General features: G+C 43.2%; 1 protein-coding gene across 7 annotated transcripts in view; it reads left to right on the forward strand.

Annotated features, from left to right (window-relative positions):
• The window catches only part of CARHSP1 (calcium regulated heat stable protein 1), a 97,863-nt gene that overhangs the window by 36,311 nt on the left and 35,367 nt on the right, over positions 1-26,185 (forward strand). The window lies entirely within an intron of this gene.

The following is a 26,185-nucleotide window of genomic DNA, read 5'->3' on the forward strand; positions in this document are numbered from 1 at the left end:
GGCGATACCATATATGTTTTATTTTTATTTACACTGTTGTTTTTTTTTTTATTATTATGGGAAAAGGGGGGGGGGGGTGATTCAAACTTTTATTAGGGAAGGCGTTAAATGATCTTGATTCACTTTTTTTTTTTACACATTTTGTTTGCAATGTTATAGCTCCCATAGGGACCTATAACACTGCACACACTGATCTTTTACATTGATCAGTGGTTTCTCATAAGAAACCACTGATCGATGATTCTGCCGCTTGACTGCTCATGCCTGGATCTCAGGCACTGAGCAGTCATTCGGCGATCGGACAGCATGGAGGCAGGTAAGAACACTCCGGCTGTCTTGTAAGCTGTTCGGGATGCCGCGGCGATCCCGAACAGCTACCTGAGCTAACCGGCATGGTTTTACTTTCACTTTAGATGCGGCATTCAACTTTTAACGCCGCGTCTAAAGGGTTAATAGCGCGCGGCACCGCGATCAGTGCTGCGCACTATTGGCCACGGGTCCCAGCCGTTGTTAGAGGCCGGGCCCGACCCGCTATGCCCCGGGAGTGGACTCATGACTTACTGGAACGTCATGGGTCCTTAAGAGGTTAACACCTTAACCCCTAAAGGACCAAGTGTTTTTTTTGTTTTTGCACTTTCGTTTTTTCCTCCTTACCTTTTAACAATCATAACCCTTTCAATTTTGCACCTAAAAACACGAGGGCTTTCTTTATTTTGCACCACCAATTCTTCTTTGGAAAGTCATCGGTCATTTTACCCAAAAATCTACAGCGAAACGGGGAAAAAAATTGAAGAAAAAACATAAATTTGTACATTTTTGCGGTTTCCCTTTATATGCAGTAAATTTTTTGGTATAAATGACACTTTATTGTTATTCTGTAGGTCCATATGGTTAAAATGATACCCTACTTATATAGGTTTGATTTTGTCGTACTTCTGGAAGAAATCATAACTACATGCACGAAAATTAATTGTCCTTCTGACCCCTATAACTTTAGTTTTTTCTTGTACGGGGCAGTATGAGGGCTCATATTTTCCGCCATGATCTGAAGTTTTTATCGGTGCCATTTTTGTTTTGATTGGACTTTTTGATCGCTTTTTATTAATTTTTTTTTTGTTATGGTATAAAAAGTGTCCAAAAATATCCTATACGCACCTGGCAATACCACATATATGTTTATCTTTGTTATATTTATGCCTGGTCCTGCCAGGCTTTATCATTCTCAGCGCAGGAGCACACATAGAAGGAGAGGTAAGCCCTCCAACTACCTCCGCAGTAATTATACCGCACGGTCAATGGTGTACACTTAAAAAAAATTCCAAAGTCCAAAATAGCGTATTTTTTATCACTTTTTATACCATTAAAAAATGAATAAAAAGCGATTAAAAAGTCCGATCAAAACAAAAGTGGTACCGATAAAATTTTCAGACCACGGTGCAAAAAGTGAGCCCTCATACATCCCCATATGCGGAAAAATAAAAAAGTTATAGGGATCAGAAGAGGACATTTTTTAACGTATACATTTTCCTGCGTGTAGTTATGAAAAATTAAACCTATATAAGTAGGGTATCATTTTAACCATATGGACCTACAAATTTTTGGGTAAAATGACTAATGTCCCTGCAAAGTAGAATCCACCTAAAAATAAGCCATAATATGGATTTTTAGGTGGAAAATTAAGAGTTATGATTTTTAAAAGGTAAGGAGGAAAAAAACGAAAATGCAAAAACTGAAAAACTGAGTCGTTAAGGGGTTAACATTCTAATGATTTCTTACAATAGTCCCCCAATTTAATAAAAAAAAATATGTTAAGTCCCTCCCCTTATGAAAGTTTCAATCTCTACATTTTTACACTTTTTTGTTAAATAAAAAAATAAATAAATGGAGGGATTTTTCCACAGCAACCAATCACAGCTCAGCTAACGAGCTCTGGTACAGTGAAAGCTGATCCCTCCATTTTTTTTATTTTTATTTTTTTGCTCACACAGTTTGATAAATCTGGGCCACTGTCAATTTTACTGTAAAGACAACCTCCCTTTGGCAGGAAGAAAAAGGTAGATTTTATTATAAAATAAAGGTATCCTTACAGAGTACAATAGCATACAATAGGTCTGGTGTGGAAAGGAAAATAATTATTGCTCTTGAATGTAAGGAGGAAAAAACTAAAACACAAAGGGAAATTTGGTTAAATTGTTTTTTTTAAGCCTTATTGTGCTTCAATTAAAGTGTAATATGATGGGCTTAGAGTGAGCATGCTGTTCGTGCTTTGACTACAAAAGGCTAGAGCCTTCTTCTTATCCCTTTACATGTGAGGAGTTCTGCTTCAACTTTTCTCATCCATCAAATTGGCACCAAGCAATCACAGCTAGAATGTCCCTGCAGAAAAGTGTGAGGAAATATAAACCTGCACCTAAAGATTTACAAACTCTCTCTGTATAAATACACTAGAAATAATATACACAAGACCTGTGCATCAGTAGCTTTGGGAAATGGGTTTCCATAACTAAAACAGCTGCACACAAGCATAGATTGTCATGTGCAATGCCAGGTATTAGGCAGGATGGTGTAAAGCTCACTGACCCCAGGCTTTGAAACCGTGGAATTGGGTTCTGTGGTGTGATGAATCATGTTTCACTGTCAGTCAGACTGGCAGCATGCGTTTGGTGGGTGTCTGCCCAAATACACATACTGCCGGCTGTAAAATTTGTTCGAGGAAGGATAATGGTTTGGTTAGGCCCTTTCCTGTGAAGAAAAGACATAAATATGTGGTTTGATATGCTTTTGTAAAAGGACTTGGATCCTGAACTCAACCACATTCAATACATTTCGGATGAATTTCTTGCAAATCATGTGTTATTGTCGAACATACGTCTTAACAAAGTCCCAGTTCTTAAAAGTGGTTTGTTGAATACATTGTAAGATGACAGTACAGTATCCTATGTAAAGACTTCTTTACCTAGCAAGCTCTGTGCAGACACCAAACCAGCAAGAATTGTTGAGAAATTTTAACCCTGAACCTTCATGATTGTGAATCTCATATACAAACACTAATCCAGGATCCATATGAGATAGTATAAATGAATAGCAAAGTCAACTTTTTTAAAAGGTACCTATGGCTAAAAGAGAAAAAAACTGAAGTGTCATAACTACTGTGTTTGAATCGGTGGGGTCTTAATGCAGAGACTGATTGCTAAAACAAATTAGTAGCAGTGCTCAACTAAGTATGTACCCATTTGTCCACGTTTCCGCTCCGAGAGTGTTGCAAGCAGTGTATGGATTCTCACAAAATCCAAAGACTTCCTGGGGGCCATTCTGTGAATCAGTGCTCATGCCACGTGACGTCATCAGAAAGGGGGGTTCAGCACCTGTGTCCCCACTGATCAAAATTTTCACATGTTACTATGACATTTCAAAAATCTTTTTTTAGCGACAGTTGCCCTTTAAAGGGGTACTCTGCACCTATCGTTTGGATAGGGGATAAGATGTCAGATCACGGGAGTCCCGCCGATGGGAACCCCTGTGATCTCTCCTGCAGCACCTCTTGTCATCTGGTGCTCGGAGCTTCGCTTCGCTCTGTGCCGGATGACTGGCAATGCACAGGCAGGAGGATTGTGATGTCACAGCCCTCTTGTGACATCACGCTCTGCCCCCTTAATGCAAGTCTATGGGAGGGGGCATGGCTGCCTTCACGCCCCCCTCCCATAGACTTGCATTGAGGGGGCGGGGTGTGACATTGCGAGGGGGCGGGGCTGTTATGTAATGACCCTCCGACCCCTGTATGGTGAGTTCTCAGGCACAGAGCGTGCTTCGCTCCGTGCAGCTGATGATGGGGGGGAGGGGGGGGGGGGGGCTGCAGGAGAGATTGCAGGGGTCACCAGCGGCAGGACCCCCCCGCGATCAGACAACTAATCCCCCTATCCTTTTGTTTAGGGGATAAGATGTCTAGGGGCGGAGTACCCCTTTTAGAGCTTTTGTATGTTATATTTGTGATTTACATATTACAAGGATTAACATTCCCAATAGATAAAGAAAACCTTTTCACCCTTCCTGCATCTAAATACAGAGTGGTTCTTTTCTTTACTATATTGGGTGACCTTCATGTGCATGGCTCATGCCGGAGTAAACTAGTGCTGGTGCCATAGGGCTTCAGTCTACCGATAGCAGATCTCAATGATCCTGAGTTGCACTGGACGTTGGCACGCTTTATAAATTTACATACGGTAATTATTTATTAAACAAAGCAAGATTTACTATTATAGCTATACGCTTTAAAGGTTGCAAAAATATAATTTAACAATACTACACCCTGTTCCAAATTATTATGCAAATTATCTTTTTCTCATATACCTAAATTGATGTAAATAACAGTAAGCATAATTCTCATGTTAACTATTAAGAGAACAATTCAAATTTTTATTTTTTTTAAACATAACTTACAATGCACTGTTCCAAATTATTATGCACAGTGGCCCTGATTTACTAAAAGTGGAGTGTAGGTTTCTTTGTGGGGTTTAATTCCCTTGCTTCTTTACACACGCTCTGATCTGTAGGGTTTTCCTCAGCTGAAATCTGCCACATTTTCTGTGGAAACCTTAGTAAATATGTTGAGTTTTTGTGAAAATGTCAGGAACACGCCCCTTTTTGTGACCACGCCCACTTTCCCAAACGGTCATACGCCTTTTTCGGGTTTTCTTAGTAAAATGGAGAGTTAGAATCTGGTGCACAACCAGACAAGACATGTCTGATTTGCAATAGTAAATGGGGGCCAGTAAGTTTCAAAACACTTTGTAGGTTGTAAAGAACTGAAAATTTGTCATTTGTTGTGTTTGCAGCATATTTACTGAAATAAAAAACTATTTCAATCAAACTTTTTTAACAACATTTTAACTTTTTTTAAACCTTTTAACAGGTCACGTTACATTTGAACATAGGACCCCTTATTTCATAGCAGCTTCACAAGTCTTGCATCCATTGAATTTATGAGTTTTTGGACAGTTTCTGCTTGAATTTGTTTGCAAGCTGTCGGAATAGCCTCCCAGAGCTTCTGTTTGGATGTAAAATGCCTCCCACCCTCATAGATCTTTTGCTTGAGGATGGTTCTCAAAAGGATTGAGGTCAGGGGGATGGAGGCCACACCATTACTTTCTCTCCTTATATCCCCATAGCAGTCATTGATGCAGAGGTATTCTTTGCAGCATGAGATGGTGCATTGTCATGTATGAAGATGATTTTATTATGGAAAGCATATTTCTTCCTTCTGTACCAGGGAAGAAAGTGGTCAGCCAGAAACTCCACATACTTTGCAGAGGTAATCTTTACACCTTCGGGGACCCTAAAAGGGTTAACCAGCTCTCTTCCCATGATTTCAGCGCAAAACATGACTTCACCACTGCCTTGCTGACGTTGCAGCCTTGTTGGAACATGGTGGCCGTCCACCAACCATGCACTACTCCATCCATCTGGACCATCCGGGGTTGCACGGCACTCATCAGTGAACAGGACTGTTTGAAAATTAGTCTTTGTGTATTATTTTGCCCAATGCAGCTGTTTCTGCTTGTGAGCATTGGTCAGTGGTGGCCAAATAGAAGGCTTATGCACAGTTGCAGGACTCTGGAGGACTCGACACCTTGATGTACGTGGGGCTCCAGAGGCACCAGCAACGTAAAAGATCTGTTTGCTGCTATGTATTGGTATTTTAGCAGCTGCTATCTTGATCCGATGCATGGATCTGGCAGAAATATTTCTCAGTGTGCCTTTATCTGCACAAACCCATCTGTGCTCTGAATCTGCCACAAATCTCTTAATAGTGTGTTAATCCTACTTAGGTCTTCGTGAAATACCGAATGTTTTCATACCTCGTCCAAGGCATTGAACTATTTCACTATTTTTGGCAGCAGAGAGATCCTTTTTCGTCCCCCATTATGCTTGAAAATGTTGCTCTGCTTAATAATGTGAAACGCCCTCCTTTTAGTAGTGTTTCTTTAAATTAAATATAATTATCACAGGTGTCCGAGATTATTTTTTTTAGTGATCAAAAGAGCCCTGAGGCACAATGTCATCCATGAGTTAAACTGAAAACCAAAATATTTTATCGTGGTGACACTTAAATAGAATTTGCATAATAATTTGGAACAAGGTGTAGACCCATTGTCTTTTTTTTTTTTTTTTGAGTTTTTATTAGAGAAAGGGCAATTTTATTTGACTTAAACTCTTTGAAAAGGGGTGATTCAGACTTTTATTAAAGGGGTACTCCGGGGAAGTTAAGAAAAATACAAATGCCCCAAAGCTACCACAATACCTGTTATGTGTCTCCTGTAGTTATCCGTGTGGTTTTGGCAGCTCCTTTGGCCCCTGATGTCTCCTAAATCCTTTTTTTTTTTTTTTCTTATATTTTTCCTTGCTTGCAGCACAGACTACAACTCCCAGAATTCAGTGCGGCTCTGTGTAATGGCTGCCAGTCAATTGCTTTCACTTTCACGATCTGTGTTGAAAAGTCAGCCTCACACACTACGTGTCTTTTTCTTTTAAACTATCCTTTCCCCCCAGCAATAAATCATGCCATGCTCTAAATGGCAGCAGTCAGGGATTATTTCTACACAGGAAAACAGCAGCGTTCTGTGCTGAACTGTGACTGAGAATCTTCAGTGAGCTTCTCACAGGGCACACATGGAGAGGTGTGGGAGGGGAGGTGTGGCTGTACAGCCAGAGCTCTAGACCAGACAGAATCATGTGGTGTTTTCTTGAAGGGAGGAGACTAGCTCTCACAGAGGAGACAAGCAGGATCTGAAGATGACTCTTTTTTTTTCTCTCATTCCCTGCATGTAGTTTTAGTTAGTTTCATCTCTGTATAAATAGTTTGAGGGTTTTCTAAGAGATGCTACTTTGTAGTATTTTGATAAAAATAAATGTGTGACCCCCCCCATATCAGCATGGGTTTGAGGGTTTGGTCCTGTCAAACTAACCTGATCATGTTTTATGATGAGGTGAGCTCCAGACTGGACCAGGGGGAATCGCTTTATCATAATTTTTCCAAAGCATTTGATACAGTGCCACATAAAAGGTTAGTGCATAAAATGAGAAGGATTGGGCTGGGGGAGAATGTGTTTTAGTGGGTAAGTAACTGGCTCAGTGATAGGAAACAGAGGGTGGTTATTAATGGTTCTTATTCTGATTGGGTGACTGTTACTAGTGGGGTACCACAGGGGTCAGTCTTGGGTCCTATTCTATTTAATATATTCATTAATGACCTTGTAGAGGGGTTGAATAGTACAGTAGCAATCTTTGCAGATGATACTAAACTTTAAAGTGGGCAACACAATAGAGGACAGTGCACTGTTACAAATGGATCTGGATATGTTGGAGGTTTGGGTTGGGAAGTGGCAGATGAGGTTCAACACTGATAAATGTAAGGTAATGCACATGGGGAACAAAAATCCGAGCTGTGATTTCATATTAAATGGGAACACGCTTGGGACGACTTACATGAAAAAGGACTTAGGAGTCTTAGTTAATAGTAAATTTAGCTGTAGTGACCAGTGTCGGGCAGCTGCTGCCAAGGCAAATAAAATCATGGGGTGCATCAATAGGGGCATAGATACCCACGACAAGGAAATAATTCTACCGCTGTACAAATCACTAGTCAGACCACACATGGAATACTGTGTACAGTACTGGGCACTAGTGTACAAGAAAGATATAGTGGAGCTGGAGAGGGTTCAAAACTGGCAACCAGGGTAATTCGAGGAATGGGAGGACTACAGTACCCAGAAGGATTATCAGAATTAGGATTATTTAGTTTAGAAAAAAGGCTTAGGGGAGACCTAATAACTGTAAATATATCAGGGGTCAGTACAGAGATCTCTCCCATGATCTATTTATACCCAGGACTGTATCTATAACAAGGGGGCATCCTCTACATTTAGAGGAAAGAAAGTTTCTACACCAGCACAGATGGGGCTTCTTTACTGTAAGAGTGAGGCTGTGGAATTCTCTGCCTAAGGTGGTGGTCATGGTGAACTCTGTAAAAGAGTTCAAAAGGGGCCTGGATGCATTTTTGGAGAATAACAACATTGCTGGTTATGTATACTAGATTTATAGGGACAGAACGTTGATCCAGGGATTTATTCTGACTGCCATATTTGGAGTCAGGAAGGAATTTTTATCTCTAGTATGAGGTTTTTTTGTCTTCCTCTGGATCAACTCAGTAGGGACTCATTAGGGATATATCGGTTGTACTCGATGGACTCTCGTGTTTTTTTTCAATCTTATGAACTATGTTACTATGTTAGTGACAGCTAAAAGAGGAAAACTGCTCTATATAGATAATATAAATATTTAGGCAAATACATAGCTTGGTGAGAGGGAAAGTATGGGCTATTGGTTTAGTTTCCAATACAAGGGATACATTTCACATTTATATATATATATTTTTTTAAATTTTTTACACTTTTTTCACCATTTAAGCCCCCATAGGGGACTTACACACACTGATCAATGTTATGCTGTATAATGCTATGCCGTGTAAAAGTTACTGGACTCTCCCCTTCCTTAAAGTTTGAATCACCCCCCCCCCCCTTAAGTATAAAAAGGGATGGAAAAAGTCCCATCAAAACAAAAATGGGCCCGATAAAGACAGATCATGACGCAAAAAACAAGCGCTCAAACATCCACGTATTCAGAAAAGTAAGTTATATGGGTCTGAAGAGGACATTTTTAACCCTTTCGGGACAGAGGGTTTTTCAGTTTTTGCACTTTTGTTTTTCCTCTTCACCTTTTTAAAAATAACCCTTTCAATTTTGCACCTACAGACCCATATGATGGCTTGTTTTTTGTGCCACCAATTGTACTTTGAAATGACTTCAGTCATTTAACCAAAAAATCTACGGCGAAACAAAAAAAATTTGTGGGACAAAATAGAGAAAAAAAACCTCAATTTTGTAACTTTTGGGGAGCTTCTGTTTCTATGCAGTGCACTGTTCAGTAAAAATGACACCTTATTCTGTAGGTCCATACGATAAAAATGATACCCAACTTATATAGATTTGATTTTGTCTTACTTCTGGTGAAAATTAGAACTGTTTGCACGAAAATTTGTACGTTTAAAAATGTCCTATTCTGACACCTACAACTTTTTCATTTTTCCGCATACAGGGCGGTTTGATAGCTCATTTTTTGCACCATGATCTGAAGTTTTTATCGGTACCATTTTTATTTTTTTATGGTATCCAAAGTGACCAAAAATACACATTTTTGGACTTTGTAGTCAAGGGAGTATGCCATTGACCTTGCGGTTTAATTAACATAATCATTTTATAGTTCGGACATTTAAAGGGGTTAGCCACCATAGGGTGATTTTAGTACGTACCTGGCAGGCAGTAATGGACATGCTAGCGAAGGATCTGTGCTTGTCTTGGGGCTAAATGGCTATATTGTGAGATTACCATAATACTGTGGCTAGCTTTTTGTGAACTAGTATTTCCTCTTTGACTTTTCTTTTTTTGACTACAAATCCCACAATTCCATCTTCCTCCCTCCCACACATCAGCCACCCCACCCATTGATACATAAATGAGCTGCATCCATTCAGGCTGGTTTTCGATCAGGGTGCCTACAGCTGTTGCATTAGTTGCAGATTGATCACTCCACCCAATTAAGCAGACAGGCTCCCTGTCATCAGCTAACTAGTGAGTCAGGTCTCGGCCGCATTGAAAGCTGGGAAAAATCTGAGACAACAGTAATTTTGTATGCTGGTAAAAATAAATATTGGAATGAAAATCACAGAAGAATTATGAGAAAACAGTCACACACAGGTACAGGCACTATATTATGAACTGCACTAACTTTACAGCCCCTGTAGCATAGTCAAATAAAAAAAAAATCCTGAAATACCCCTTTTAACCCACGTGGCGATATCATATCACAAATGCTTTAGGTTTATTTTTGTTTACTAATATATATATATATTTTTTCTTTTTATGGAAAAAGGGGGGTGATTCAAACTTTTATTAGGGAATCACATAAACTTTTTTTTTTCACTTTTTTTATACTCTTTTATAACCCCAGGGGGACAATTACATGCAATCTTCTTATTGCATACACTTATCAATGCTATGCCATAGCATTGATCCGTGTTATCAGCGCTTTGCTACTCCAGCCTGGGTCTCGGCATGGAGCAGTAGTTCGCCGATTGGACGCCGAGGAGGAAAGTAGGGACCCTCCTCGCGTGTCCTCAGCTGATTGGTACTCCAGGGTTTCACCGCGGTGCTCCCGATCAGCTCCGCTGAGCTGCGGGGATGTATTTTTTTACATTTTAGATGCGGCGATCAACTTTGATCATTGCGTCTAAGGGGGTAATACCAGACATCACCGCGATTGGTGATGTCAGGTATTAGCCATGGGTCCCGGTCGTTGCTAGGTGCTGGGACCGACCCGCTATGACGCAGGGTCGGTGCGTGACCCCGTGTTATGTCGGGAGCGTGCGCAGGGCGTACAGGTATGCCCTGGGTCTTTAACAGGTTAAACATGCTAATTTATGTACAAAAAGGTTATACATTTTTTTTTTTAAGTAAAACCAAATAAAACCTAGAAGTTTATCATTTTAATCGTATAAACCTACCGAATAAATATAAGGTGTCATATTTTTACAGAAAAGTGCACTGCGTGGAATTGAAAGCCCCCAAAATTTACAAAATGGCGTTTTGTTTTTTTTCAATTTTGCCCCACAAATATTTAGTTTCTCCATAGATTTTGTAGTGCAATGATTGATGTCATTACAAAGTAAGATTGGTGGTGCAAAAAAAAAAAACAAGCCCTCATGTGGGTCTTTAGGCAGAAAATTTAAAATCGTAACTTAGAAAAGGAGGGAAAAAACGAAGTGCAAAAGTGAAAAATGGCCCGGCCTTCAAGGGGTTAAACTGTCTGGTTTTGTCTATATTAACCAACCATAGCTCCTTTTTACTAGAGCTTGTGAATATATGAAACTCGAGCTTTGGTTGCTTTGGGCAAAACAGGCAGTTCTGATTTCACTCTGATACATTTGGGCTATTGTGTATTTGCATATGATATGTAAAAAAATAAACATTTTATGCATAGAAATTTTGTATATTAGCAGCAATAAAAATATACTAAATGTAGTGATGTAGGGAGATCTTTTCTTCTTTACTGTTCATGTGCTTGCTAGTGACATGTACCAACTGGTGCACAGAATGCACATTCCAGCGATTTCTGCTAAGTGACAATGGCTCTTACAGCAGGGTCAGATCCAAATAACTAAACCACAAAGATATGGAGAGCAAGAGAAAATGTGCTGATGTGAACATTACCCACCAGACTACAGTTTATATCTGTAGCACATCAGAGTACCAACACCCATGATGAAATGAAGGTTTGCTAATATTAGCTGTGGTAACTGCAGAGGGACCACTTTGCTTCAGTGACCTTTAATCTGTCAGCAAATACCAGAATTCCATGTAGACTGAAAAGATAATGTGCAGACAATTGTTCGGACTTGCTCAAGGTTAGAAAGGTTAAATTTTTTCACTTGGACTTTTGGCTAGTTTACCATAAGTTTCACAATTATTTAATTTCCTCATTGTAGTTATATTGGTAGGTGTGAAAAAAAATATTATATGCTATAGTAAAATAGATCTCTTATCTGCCATTCTAAATTGTAATCATTATTAAAGGGGTACTCCGGTGGGAAACAATTAATTTTAAAATCACCTGGTGCCAGAAAGTTAAACAGATTAGTAAGTTACTTCTATTTAAAAATCTTAATCCTTCCAGTACTTATCAGCTGCTCTGTGCTCCAAAGGAAGTTTTTTTCTTTTTGAATTTCTTTTCAGTCTGACCACAATGCTCTCTGCTGACACCTCTGTCCATGTCAGGAACTGTCCAGAGCAGGAGAGGTTTGCTATAGGAATCTGCTCCTGCTCTGGACAATTCCTAACATGGACAGAGGTGTCAGCAGAGAGCACTTCCTGTGGAACACAGCAGCTGTTGGGTGTGTCTGACTTCCAGAGTTTTCCAGAGAGAGAGGATTGAAGCAGTGTTTCCTACAGCCTTTTCCCCAGGAGGGTGGCAGCTTCCTTGGGAGAGCCTCCTGCTATGGAGCCCCAGACTTCCACCCCTCGAACTAGGCCGGAGGGGGGTGGGAGTGAGAGAGCTACGGCCGATTCCCAGGACAGGGTGAGAAGATCCAGCAGGCTCCGCAGTAATGTGGAGCCCACTCCCCCGTCCTTCGCTGGAAACCGCAAGGCGTCCGGTAAGAAGCTTATGGTTATGTCTTCTGGGACTGTGTCTGATACTATGGAACCCCAGCAATGGGGGGTGAAGGGTGCTTGTGTGTTATGGAGGAAGGTGGTGAGGGAGATGACGGCAGTGAGGGTGATGAGAGTGAGGGGGATGTGTGTGATACTCCGTGTACCCCTAAGACCTCTGTCACCCCGAGTGCGGATTACATCAACCCTGCCCAAGTCGCCTTACCAGCCACCTCTGAGGAAAGTGACAGTAATGATGGCGGTGACAGTGGACTGGTCTGTGGGGGGCTCCTGCGGGCCATAGTGATGCAGGAGTCACCCACCCGTCTGGAAAAAGAAGAAAAAGGCTGAGGAGCAGATAAAGTTTGTTTTCTCTCCTATCCAGCAGTCTGGGCCACCTGAAAAGTTGGTTCAGGCTGCTGGGCCCCCCACCCTGCCAGATCCCGCTTCTGCTGTGGAACGGGACCAGCACGGGGGGTACAGTGCTGCATCCAACATGGCCGCGGGTGCTACAGTCACGCGTCCTGCTGGTAGGGAAGAGCAGGACGGGCTAATAGTGGGCAATAGTTATGCGGCAGTTTGCAAGGGGAGCGGTTCCCCGAGTATTGTGGGCAATGTTACCAGCCCTGCGGGGCACTTCCCTGAGGGGGGGGGGGGGGAGTGTCCAGGTGCCTGAGGTGTGTGGTGAGATCTTCTGCTCGGGGGGGGCGGTCCCCTGGGCACTGCTAGTAGTGTCGGTGCTGCGGGGCACTCCCCTGAGAGGGGGGGGGAGCATCCAGGTGTCAGAACCTGCTGCTGAGCCCGTGCGGTTGGGCACAGTGTGTGGCGCAGGCACTGCAGGGATCTCCCCTGTGAGAGAGGGGAGTCCCTGCACATCAGTGGCAGGAGGAGTGGTGGAGGTGCGCCTGGAGGGGCAGCCTCAGCTTCGGGAGGTGATGTCGGCGGTGACATCTCGAATGGAGGAGGAGTCAGCGTCGCCGACAATGGCAGCCGCCGGTGACCTGAGAATGTACAAAAAGGCCAAGCTAAAGCATGTCCAGGCCAGCCCAGTGGTAGTGGGTGAAGCAGCTGCTGATCCCAAAAATACTGTCAATAAAAGCAATGTTAATACAAGGTGTGTGAAAGATGGGAGTGGTAGTGCTGTGGATGAGAGGGGTGTATGTGGCAGTGGTAGTGGTGCAGATGGGAGGAGTGGTAGTGGTGTGAATGAGAGTGGTGATAGTGGAGTGAATGAGAGGAGTGGTAGTGGTGCAGATGGGAGGAGTGGTAGTGGAGTGATCGGGAGGAGTGGCAGTGAAGTGATTAAGAGTGGTGATAGTGGAGTGAATAGGAGGGGTGGTAGTGGTGTAAATGAGAGGAGTGGTAGTGGTGCAGATGGGAGGAGTAGTGGTGTGAATGAGAGTAGTAGTAGTGGTGTGGATGGTAGGAATAAGAGTGGCTTTTGTGGCAGTACAGGTGGCCTAGGCGGGGATGTAGGGACGGTGTCTGGTCCGGCTGCCCCCCCGGTCATCAGGAGTTATGCAAGTGTGGCGGCTGGGGGTTCAGTAGGATCTTTACCTCCTGCATCTGGTGAAGGTCAGTTGCAACGGCGCCTCCTGGAGGCACTAAAGAGAGGAGAAAGGACGCTCCAGGTAGAGGGAAAGGAGATGGACCTGTCTTTTTGGGTGGAGAGACATGGTCTGGGAGCGTTCCGAGAGAGGAATGGGGAGACCGTATGGTCCCTCCAGACACACGGGCAGGAGGTAGGTCGCAGGAATGTGGCCCGTTTGGTCTGGAAAGGCGAAGATGCGTGCCCCCAAAGGGGCAAGGTGGTGGAGCTTCTTTTCCAGATGGGTTTCAGGGCTGGGGACATCTTTGCCCTGATTCACCCCTTCGGCTCCTCCGAGTTTGACGTTAGCTTTGTTAGGCCGGAAGGACTAGATCTCTTTTGGTCTAATTATGAGCTGATGAAAAACGAGCCCGGATGGCGAGATTTCACTGTAAAAGCGGTATCTCGCCAGAGTATGGTAAAGAAAGTGACCGTTTTGACCCGTAAAGAGTCTTGTTATGACATTAGGACCTGGCTGGGCAGGTACGGGGAGGTGACGGACGTCCCCCGAAAGAACTTTGACGTGCACAATATATGGTCTGGGGCCTGGATGTTTTCCGTTCGTCTCAGGCGTTCAGGGAACACGGTCACCCACATCCCTTCGGCCGCCTTTCTGGGACGCGACAGGATTCAGATCTTCTACCAGGGGCAGCCGAGGCTGTGTCACAGGTGTGGTGACCCAAACCACTTTAGTGCCAACTGCACTCAGCAGATATGCGCCCTCTGCTGTGGGGTGGGTCATCTGGCGGCCACCTGTGGGCAGATTCGGTGTAACTTGTGTGGTGACTTAGGTCACCCGTTCAGCCGGTGTCCACGCTCGTTCTCCAACACTGTGACCGCCCCGGCTGGGGAGAGCCTAACGGTTGCCCCAGCGGGGGAGGGGACTAGTGGAGGAGAGGGGGCACCAAAGCCAGTGAAGGAAAAACATAAGACCCCCTCTATGCGGAGGCGAGAGGAGAAGCGCAGGTTGGAGAGGTCCCTTGAGAATGCCCAGGTGCCAGGGGTAGCTCGGGGTCCCACTCCAGACACTGGCTCAGAAGGAGGTCAGAATAACTCTGAGGCTTTGGGTGGGGCCGAACTGGATGAGGAGATAGGGAGACTGCGTAGGGAAGAAGGTCAAGATGCTCCTTCCTCCAGTCATGCCTCTGAATCCGAAACTGTGGATGAGGAGGAGAAGGAGGGGCAGACAGTAAATGGTGGCCAGGAAAAGAAGAAAAGGAGGAAGAAGGGTAAGAGTAAGGCAGCGCCGTCCTCCTCTTCAGTTGTAGCCTCAGACCATAGAAGGAACAACTCAGTCTCTGACCCTCTGATCGTCCTTTCAAATCGATATGAGGCCCTTGGGGATACCATCTCCCCTCCTCTTCTCGAGGGTCCGGAGGCAGTGCGGCCTCCAGGAGGTGCCGAGCCTCCTTCCTCTGGGGAAGTTTCCTCAGGGGGAGAGGTAACACCAGATGCTGGAGGTAAAGATCCTGGGATGGATGTATCCCGGAGTTTAAAAAGAGGCAAAGGGTCTTCCTCCGATTCAGATGGGGGTGGAGGGAAGGAGAGGAAGAAGGTTTAAGGGGTGAGGCCATCTAACTCAATCTCCCAGGATGGCAGCACTCACCCCACTGACGCTGGCATCTATTAACTGTGCCAGTATAAAGTCTGATACGGCTAGATTCGCAGCCTTTGATTTTCTCGGCCGTGTTGAAGCCGACATTTTGTATCTGCAAGAGACCAGGTTGTCAGATCTAGCCTCCCTGGTAAAAGCCAGAAGAGAGTGGAGGCGCGGTCCCTCCCACTGGTCTCTTGCGGCTGAGCCGTATAGTGGGGTGGCGGTCCTTTTTACCGCTCCTGTTGAATGCAGACGGGTTATTGGGTTAGAAATGGGGAGGTGCCTGATCTTAGATGCCTTCATGAAGGGACAAGAGCTCCGGCTCATTAACAGCTACGCCCCGCAAACGAAGCGGGGCCGTAAAGATCTCTTTATGAGGATTAAGCCCTTTCTTTTTACGAGTCGGCAAGTGATCTTTGGAGGGGACTTCAATAATGTCACGAGGTCCCAAGATAGGAGAGGCTCCAATGGTCCGCTGACTTGCGATAGTGTGGCACTGATTAGCATAGAATAATTCATAAAGAAAAAGGCGTCAAACAGGACATAATTGACACAAAGTATACTTTATTAACATGAAAAATGACAAGACATTTAAAATAATTTAAAAGAATACATATATAGTAGTAAACATGAATCCAAGAGATGCTGAGAGAGAAGAACGGGGGCTATGCTTGTCTGCCAGGGAAAGAGTTAAATAAATAGTGCACATAAGTATTGTTTCCCATGAATTAATGAGGGAGGCTACGGCTCAAGGGTTGTGGAATAGATATTAGGAACTGATCCGGCAATGCTCGGATCGCAATTAAATACAGAAAATCAGAGAGCAAGAGAGAGCCCCAGGGGATCAAAAGCGCATTATAAGTAGAACAAACCCTAAGCTAGACAATATAAGGAAATACTTTACCAAGTGGAGCAGAGAGTACAATGCTACAGCCACCCGCCACCCAACATTTCACCAATGAAGGCTTCTTCCGGGGTGTGGTCAATAGAGTGTGGGGTATGTATATATGCAGAGACTTAACCAATTAAAACCAGGGACAAAAGCACGTGATGTAATTAGGGCGTCGTAATCGCCCATAGGTCACTGTTACCAAGCCTCGCTTTCATACCGAGGTCCGGAAACAGATACGTCTGTCAGCGTGCATCACCTGACAAACCAAGCCTCGCTTCCAAAGCGAGGCTCGGATGTACGGGCCAATCGTATACTGGGATGTGTCATTATCCAGTAGAGAGCCAAGCCTCGCTGTCAAAGCGAGGCTTGGAAAGTGCTCAGATGCGGAGATCCCTACTAAAGCGAAAATTCATAACTCTAGGTAGTTAGTTATAATTATATACAGGCACAATTCAAACATAAATAAAAAATAAAATATGTTCATTTCTATATCAACATATTATAGATTACATATCAGGGACTAAATATCATGATGGGTACATATTGTGAGTAAATACATAAAGAGTACACACTTAAGGTAAGTACATATAATACTAGGGTCACATGTTATGTGGATGCAAGTGCATATTATTATATTTTTCATATATTCATATATTTTATTATATAGATATTCATGCAGCTGCACTGCACAAAGGCAGTACAGCATCATGAAGAATCAAGGTAAGTGCATCGCGTGCAAAAAAAAAAAAAAAAAAGAAAACAACACAACAACAGTGAAAAAAAGTCAAGTGCAAGGTGAACACACAGTGACAAAATAAAATAAAATAAAAGTGACATGCAGGAAAAAAAGGGGGGGGGGGGGGGAAAGAAGGGGGGGGGAAGAAGGGAAGAGGGGGAGCAAAAAGAAACCTATATAAAAATCTACCTAGTAAAAAAGGGGGGGGAACCATAATGTCAATGAATGTGTGAAAAAGTGGAAATATGAAAAATGGCTTAATAATTAGTACCACTGTCATAATTAAATAAATAAATGGGTAGCAGTGAATGTTAAATATAATTTAAGCAATTAGATTAGAGCCCCAAAGATAATATAAATAAACAAAGAGGGGCATAAAAATGTGGGTATATAGAAAAAATATAAAATAGGGGAGTGACAGTGTAGTGTGAGATTAGTGTACGGAGTGTAAGATGGGATGAAAGAAGTGAATAGTATGAGTGAAAAACGTATATATGTGATTGAAAGGCCTGTGTAGAAGTGTGATGAGGTGATAAGAAGAAAGAGGGATTGTAATCATGCATAAAAAAACATAGGGTATAAGAAGTGGGAGTAAAAATATCGTATCAAGGAATATATAATTAATTGAAAATTAGTAATAAAATTAATAATAAATATAAAAAAAGTATTACTAATTTTCAATTAATTATATATTCCTTGATACGATATTTTTACTCCCACTTCTTATACCCTATGTTTTTTTATGCATGATTACAATCCCTCTTTCTTCTTATCACCTCATCACACTTCTACACAGGCCTTTCAATCACATATATACGTTTTTCACTCATACTATTCACTTCTTTCATCCCATCTTACACTCCGTACACTAATCTCACACTACACTGTCACTCCCCTATTTTATATTTTTTCTATATACCCACATTTTTATGCCCCTCTTTGTTTATTTATATTATCTTTGGGGCTCTAATCTAATTGCTTAAATTATATTTAACATTCACTGCTACCCATTTATTTATTTAATTATGACAGTGGTACTAATTATTAAGCCATTTTTCATATTTCCACTTTTTCACACATTCATTGACATTATGGTTCCCCCCCCTTTTTTACTAGGTAGATTTTTATATAGGTTTCTTTTTGCTCCCCCTCTTCCCTTCTTCCCCCCCCCTTCTTTCCCCCCCCCTTTTTTTCCTGCATGTCACTTTTATTTTATTTTATTTTGTCACTGTGTGTTCACCTTGCACTTGACTTTTTTTCACTGTTGTTGTGTTGTTTTGTTTTTTTTTTTTTTTTTTTTTTTTTTTGCACGCGATGCACTTACCTTGATTCTTCATGATGCTGTACTGCCTTTGTGCAGTGCAGCTGCATGAATATCTATATAATAAAATATATGAATATATGAAAAATATAATAATATGCACTTGCATCCACATAACATGTGACCCTAGTATTATATGTACTTACCTTAAGTGTGTACTCTTTATGTATTTACTCACAATATGTACCCATCATGATATTTAGTCCCTGATATGTAATCTATAATATGTTGATATAGAAATGAACATATTTTATTTTTTATTTATGTTTGAATTGTGCCTGTATATAATTATAACTAACTACCTAGAGTTATGAATTTTCGCTTTAGTAGGGATCTCCGCATCTGAGCACTTTCCAAGCCTCGCTTTGACAGCGAGGCTTGGCTCTCTACTGGATAATGACACATCCCAGTATACGATTGGCCCGTACATCCGAGCCTCGCTTTGGAAGCGAGGCTTGGTTTGTCAGGTGATGCACGCTGACAGACGTATCTGTTTCCGGACCTCGGTATGAAAGCGAGGCTTGGTAACAGTGACCTATGGGCGATTACGACGCCCTAATTACATCACGTGCTTTTGTCCCTGGTTTTAATTGGTTAAGTCTCTGCATATATACATACCCCACACTCTATTGACCACACCCCGGAAGAAGCCTTCATTGGTGAAACGTTGGGTGGCGGGTGGCTGTAGCATTGTACTCTCTGCTCCACTTGGTAAAGTATTTCCTTATATTGTCTAGCTTAGGGTTTGTTCTACTTATAATGCGCTTTTGATCCCCTGGGGCTCTCTCTTGCTCTCTGATTTTCTGTATTTAATTGCGATCCGAGCATTGCCGGATCAGTTCCTAATATCTATTCCACAACCCTTGAGCCGTAGCCTCCCTCATTAATTCATGGGAAACAATACTTATGTGCACTATTTATTTAACTCTTTCCCTGGCAGACAAGCATAGCCCCCGTTCTTCTCTCTCAGCATCTCTTGGATTCATGTTTACTACTATATATGTATTCTTTTAAATTATTTTAAATGTCTTGTCATTTTTCATGTTAATAAAGTATACTTTGTGTCAATTATGTCCTGTTTGACGCCTTTTTCTTTATGAATTATTCTATGTCTTGTGGCGTAGGACCTACTGTGTGGGAATTTTTTTCTTTGGGTATCTCACTGATTAGCATAGCTAGAGAAGCTCGCCTAGAGGACGCCCACATCCGGAGCCCCTCAGTCCACACGGGTTTCACCTATCATCAAGGTAGTGGCAGGTCTAGGATAGATAGGTTTTATTTAAAGGAGGAAGCCGTCTCTTCCGCAGTGTCCGTGGTTGAGGTGGAGTTCTCCGACCACTGTATGATTTTGTTTTCCCTGAATGTTTCAGAGACCCCCCGGATGGGAAAAGTTTATTGGAAGCTGAATTCGTCCCTCCTGGAGGAAGCGGAGATAACACAGTCCTTTGAGGATTTTCTTCAGAGTCAGGTACCTTTACTGGGCCTATGTAGTAGTAAGTCAGAGTGGTGGGAGATATTCAAGAAGCGGGTTGCGGGGTTCTTCCGCCAGCTCTCGAGCCTCAGGTCCCTGAACAGGTATCGCCTGTATCAGGGTCTGAGGAGGAAACTCGAGCTCCTTGTCTCGACTGGAGGTAGCCGAGAGGATATCTCCAGAGTGAAATCCTTGCTGATGAGGTGTCAGTACGATAGGCACGCATCTTTGGTTTTTGAGAGCGATTTCGGGAAGTACCGCTCGCCCGACCCTTACAGAAACTGTAAGATGTCAGTGAGTAGTAAAGTCATTTCAGGACTGATTGATAGTACAGGATCTCTGAATCGGTCCAGATCAGGGATCTTGGAGGTCGTCAGATCCTTCTACTCGCACCTCTTGGGGAAGAAGGATCTAGATCGAGACAAGATGTCGGCTTTCCTGGCTGAAACCATTCCTGAGCTAGGGGTAGACTCCTCTCTTGATGTTTTGGCAGAAGGAATCAGGGAAGAGGAAGTGAGACTGGCGATCGAGGGGCTCGCCCCCAAGAAGTCGCCAGGTCCGGATGGCTTAACATCCGAGTGGTACAGGACCTTTAAGGAGTCTTTAGCTCCCCTCTTGACTGAGGTATTCAATGAGTGTCTCTCCTCGGGCACTCTGCCGAAGTCAATGAGGAGGTCAGCCCTGATTCTTCTCTCAAAGGGTAAAGATCCCAGCCGTATTGAGAATTGGAGGCCCATAGCTCTTCTCAATACGGACAGGAAGCTTCTGGCCAAGATACTGTTTAATCGGCTGGTGAAGTTTGCACCCCGGCTCCTTTCGGGAGCTCAACACTGCTCTGTTCCAGGCCAAAGCACCTTAAGTGCGGTCCTTAGTGTCAGGGAGGCAGTGGAGAGGGGTACTGCGGGTTTCTGTAAGGGGTACTTGCTGTCCCTGGATCAGGCCAAAGCGTTTGATCGGGTGAACCACGAGTACCTCTGGTCCGTCCTCCTGTTAATTGGCTTAAGATCTTGTATGCAGGGGCAGAGAGTTTCCCACTGGTGAACGGTTGGTCTGGCCGCTCTTTTGAGGTGGGGTCCGGAGTCCGTCAGGGTTGTCCTTTGAGCCCGCTTTTATACGTGTTCGCAATCGATCCCTTCGTCCGGAGGGTAGATTGTGGGCCGTTGGCGGGAGTCGGGATGAGCCTGGCGGAGCTGGATGTCGCCCAGAGAGTGGGCGATGTCACCATTTTCGTGTCCTCGCGAGAGGAGGTCGATGTGGTGATGTCGGAAGTGGACTGCTACTCGGAGGCATCCGGGTCTAAGATCAACCGGGATAAGTGTGAGAGTCTCTGGCTGGGAGGGGGAGATCCCACGTTTGATCTCCCGGACACCCTTTCAGGGCCCCAAGAGTCAGCAAAAGTGTTGGGCATCATATTCGGCCAGGATGATTATCCCACCAAAAACTGGGATGGTAAGCTCCAGGATGCCACTCAGAAGGTGGACCAGTGGAAGGGTTGGTCTATGACCCTCAGGGAAAGGGTACACCTGATCAAATCGTACCTGCTCCCCTTGTTTATCTGGGCAGCGTATGTATCCTGCCAGAGGCTTACTACACTAGGGTCTACAGCCTGTTTTTCCAACTGTTATGGGGAAACAGGATGAACCTAGTCAAGAGGGAGGTTACGTACCGCACGAGGAGACTAGGGGGTTTATCTATGGTAAACCCTGTGGTGTTCTTAACCAACACCTTCTTGAAAGCTAACATCTCAAACCTCTGGTCAGAGAGGGCTTCTCCGTGGGTACTCTCCTGTAGGGAATGGTTTCGGCCTTTCTTCCAGGAATGGGAGACAGGAGGGCAAGTGAAGGACCTCCGTACGCCCCATGGATATCTTCCGGCTTACGCTACCCCGACTCTGAAGGCGATACGTCGGTGGGGTCTGGGAGTGTGGGAGATCAGGACCCAGTCAAGGCAGTTCCTTGACAAACGGGTTCTGTTGACCCACTTCCAGAAGCCTCTGGCGCTCAGGGACTGCCCAGGTCGGGATCTGAGGGTGGGGTTGTACCTTTTAAACATGAAAAGGATCCCCCAGAAGTTTTGGGACTTGTCCTGGTGCTGCTTTCAGGGGAAGCTATATATGAGGGACAATTTGAAGTGTAGGAACTCTGATGACCGGGGATGTCCCCGAGAAGAGTGTGGGGACACGCTGGAAAGCATTGTCCCTTTTAATATAGGAGTTTACAACAGGGTGGGCGCTTCCATCGGCTGGAGTCAACTTGCTGGCCTTACCTATCAGGAGTGGGCTTATGGGGCATTCAGGGACCTGGGTGGCCGAGATTGGGGCACTTTATTCTTTGTCAGTTTAGTGATTAGGTACTACACGTGGAATGCACGGTGTTTAGTGTTGACCCAACAGAAAATCCTCTCAGAGGTGGAGGTCTGTAGGAACATCATCGGTGACCTTGGGAAGATCAGGTCTTTGGAGCATGGCAGTCTTGGTACCAGTAGGGCTTCTCTCCTATGGAGAGGGTTTTCCTTTGATGTGCCCTAGGTACTAGACCTTTTGGGTAGAGTACCTTTATTTTGGTTAGGGACAGTGTCAGAGGGACAGAGATAGGATGAGAACAGGGTTAGTTTGAATGAAGGGATAGGATTAGGGAGAATTGTAGGGGGAGTTAGGGAAAGAGTGTAAAATTATTTTGAATGTATCAAGTCTGCCATCCTTCTTCCTGGTGGTGGGCTGATGCATGTGCACGCTAGTTTTTTGTTTTTGTTTTTAAGCTGATATGGTATGAAGGGCTTACAGGCGACCAAACTTGGGCCTAAAGTGGGTTGTGGTTCAGTGTGTATAAGTTTGTGTATAAGTTGGTTGGGAGGAGTGCTAGGTGGGGAGGGTGTGCTTGTGGGTGGTGGTGTTCATCTTTGGGGGACCTGACATGGGTCAGTTAAGGACTGGACTTTGTGAACTGTAAGAACGGTATGGACTCTGACCCATGTACAGGAGGGGTGGTGTGGATGAGGGTACAGTTTTAGTGTAGGGTTTTTCCTAGGGTTTTCTATTGATTTTGTAGGTGTTTTCTGTAGTGCATATATTGTTTATATTATATTTTATTTATATAGTATATTTAGTAATTTTGTACCTATATTGTGTTTATATCTATATTGTTTCATATTGTTTCAGCGTTATGGTAGCCGGACCAGTTGCTGTGTTGATATGTGGTTTATTTAGTTTATTTCAGTTATTTGGTCTGTTTTATGTTTTCTTTGGTATTTTCATTAGTCCCGGATAGAGGATCCAGTTAATTTGGACGTTTTGTAAGTGAATGTATGTGTGATATGATTATTTTGATGATGATTATTATTATTATTACTATTGTTTTTGTTTGTATGTATGTATATATATATATGTATATGTGTGTGTATATGTGTATATATATATGTGTATATATATATATATATATATATATATATATATATATATATATATATATATATATATAATGTATAAAGATTAAAAAAATATTAAAAAAATTAAAAAAAATTAAAAATATAAAAAAAAATTAAAAAAAATATATAATTTTTTTTTTTTTTTTTTTTTTTGAGGTGTGCTTGCTACGTTTCTGTTTAGTTTTCTTGTTGCGTGTTGGATGGTTTTGAGTTATAGTCGGATAATGATAACTTTTATGTTTGTATTTTGACAAGCCAAGTTGTGCTATTTTATTTATTTATTTATTTTTCTTATGTTCATTTTCGGTAAGTGTGTGAGTGTTTGATTAGATATTTTGGGCATATTTTAATATCTTAGTATTTTAGTATCTTAGTAAAGCTGGGCTGGCCGGTTAGGCAGGGTTTTGTTTATGAGGTTTTGTTTTTGGTTCTAGAGTATTTCTTATTTATGTTATAGCTGGTTAAGCTTGCTTTGTGTTTTGTATTTGATAAGTTTTGTATTTTTCTAATAAAAAGAGTGTCAGCAGAGAGCACTGCGGTCAGACAGAAGGAAAATTCAAAAAGAAAAGAACTTCCTCTGGAGTATATAGCAGCTAAGTGCTGGAAGGGTTAAGATTTTTAAATCTTGTAAAGTAATTTTACGAATCAGTTTTAACTTTCTGGCACCAGTTGATTTAAAAAAAAAAAATAAATTTAATAATAATAATAATAATAATAATAATAAATAGCTTTCCACAGAGGTAGCCTTTTAAGTACAGAATAGGAAATCCCAGTCCCAGAGTTTTTTTTTTTAATTTAAATAAACTTTTCTTTTGTTAGACAGTGCTGCATTTCTTCCATCTGCATTTTGCCTATGTAATTTAAAATTTTTTTATGTGAACACAGTGGGATTTTTTTATTCTTTATATATACCGTATATACTCGAGTATAAGCCGAGTTTTTCAGCACGATTTTTCGTGCTGAAAACACCCCCCTCGGCTTATACTCGAGTGAACTCCCCCACCCGCAGTGGTCTTCAACCTGCGGACCTCCAGAGGTTTCAAAACTACAACTCCCAGCAAGCCCGGGCAGCCATCGGCTGTCCGGGCTTGCTGGGAGTTGTAGTTTTGAAACCTCCGGAGGTCCGCAGGTTGAAGACCACTGCGGCCTTCAACATCATCCAGCCCCCTCTCACCCCCTTTAGTTCTGAGTACTCACCTCCGCTCGGCGCTGGTCCGGTCCTGCAGGACTGTCCGGTGAGGAGGTGGTCCGGTGGGATAGTGTTCCGGGCTGCTATCTTCACCGGGGAGGCCTCTTCTAAGCGCTTCGGGCCCGGCCTCAGAATAGTCACGTTGCCGTGACAACGACGCAGAGGTGCGTTCATTGCCAACGTAATTCTGCGTCATTGTCAAGGCAACGCCTCTATTCCGGGCCGGAAGCGCGGAGAAGAGGCGCCCCCGGTGAAGATAGCAGCCCGGACCACCTCCTCACCGGACCACCTCCTCACCGGACAGCCCTGCAGGACCGGACCAGCGCCGAGCGGAGGTGAGTACTCGGAACTAAAGGGGGTGAGAGGGGGCTGGATGATGTTGAAGGCCGCAGTGGTCTTCAACCTGCGGACCTCCGGTGGTTTCAAAACTACAACTCCCAGCAAGTCCGGACAGCCGAGGGCTGCCCGGGCTTGCTGGGAGTTGTAGTTTTGAAACCTCTGGAGGTCCGCAGGTTGAAGACCACTGAGGGCGAATGATGAGAAGAGGATGATGAAGGGGGGGGTGTGGGGATGATGAAGGGGGGGGTGTGGGATGATTACAAGGGGATGATGAAGGGGGGATGTGTGGGATGATAAGGGGATGATGAAGGGGGGATGTGCGGGATGATAAGGGGATGATGAAGGGGGGATGTGTGGGATGATGACAAGGGGATGATGAAGGGGGGATGTGTGGGATGATAAGGGGATGATGAAGGGGGGATGTGTGGGATGATGACAAGGGGATGATGATGAGGATGTTAATGACGGGTCTGGATGATGACAGGGGGGGATGAGGTATTTCCCACCCTAGGCTTATACTCGAGTCAATAACTTTTCCTGGGATTTTGGGTTGAAATTAGGGGTCTCGGCTTATACTCGGGTCGGCTTATACTCGAATATATATATATATATATATATATATATATATATATATATATATATATATATATATATATATATATATATATATATATATATATATATATATATATATATATATATTTCCTTTTCCCTTCATCCCTCTGTATAATTATGCCTTCATTACTTTTTTTTTTTTAAAAGGCCGACACTATTTTTTCCTTTTACTATCAATATAATGCTTTTCAGGTTTTTTTTTTACCTATTTTTTTTTTCTGTTTTAACACCTTCTTACTACCGTTCTGTTTAAAGGGAACCAAGCACTAGATTGTGCCATATATAAAGCTTAACAATGCCTTATATATGGTAAATTCTTTATCCTCCCCATCCCGCGGGATGTTTTTTGCCCTCAGGGCTGCTGAGGATATGAAGTTAGAAAGTTACCTCCACCTCCCCATAAGTAGTCATCTGGGCAGGGAGCTATACTTGCTTATTCCTGTCGCTTCGGCCATAGTGACACCTCTTAGGCATGATTGGCGGCCCACATTGCTGATCTGCTCTGTCTGCAAGCCAAGGGGATGCCACAACTGCTTGGTAAGTACACCTCGCTGCCCAGAGGACTACTTAAAGGGTGGCAGGGGTAACCTACAAACTTCATATCCTCCCCATCCCTCGGGGAAAAAACATCCCCGGGGATGGTAAGGATAAAAATGTTACCATATATAACAAGTTGTCAAGTGTTATATATGGTTAAATGAAGTGCTGGGTTCCTTTTTCTTTAACCCCTTAAGGACCGGAGGTTTTTCCGTTTTTG

Source organism: Hyla sarda, chromosome 8, assembly GCF_029499605.1.
Source record: "Hyla sarda isolate aHylSar1 chromosome 8, aHylSar1.hap1, whole genome shotgun sequence".
Taxonomy (NCBI): domain Eukaryota; kingdom Metazoa; phylum Chordata; class Amphibia; order Anura; family Hylidae; genus Hyla; species Hyla sarda.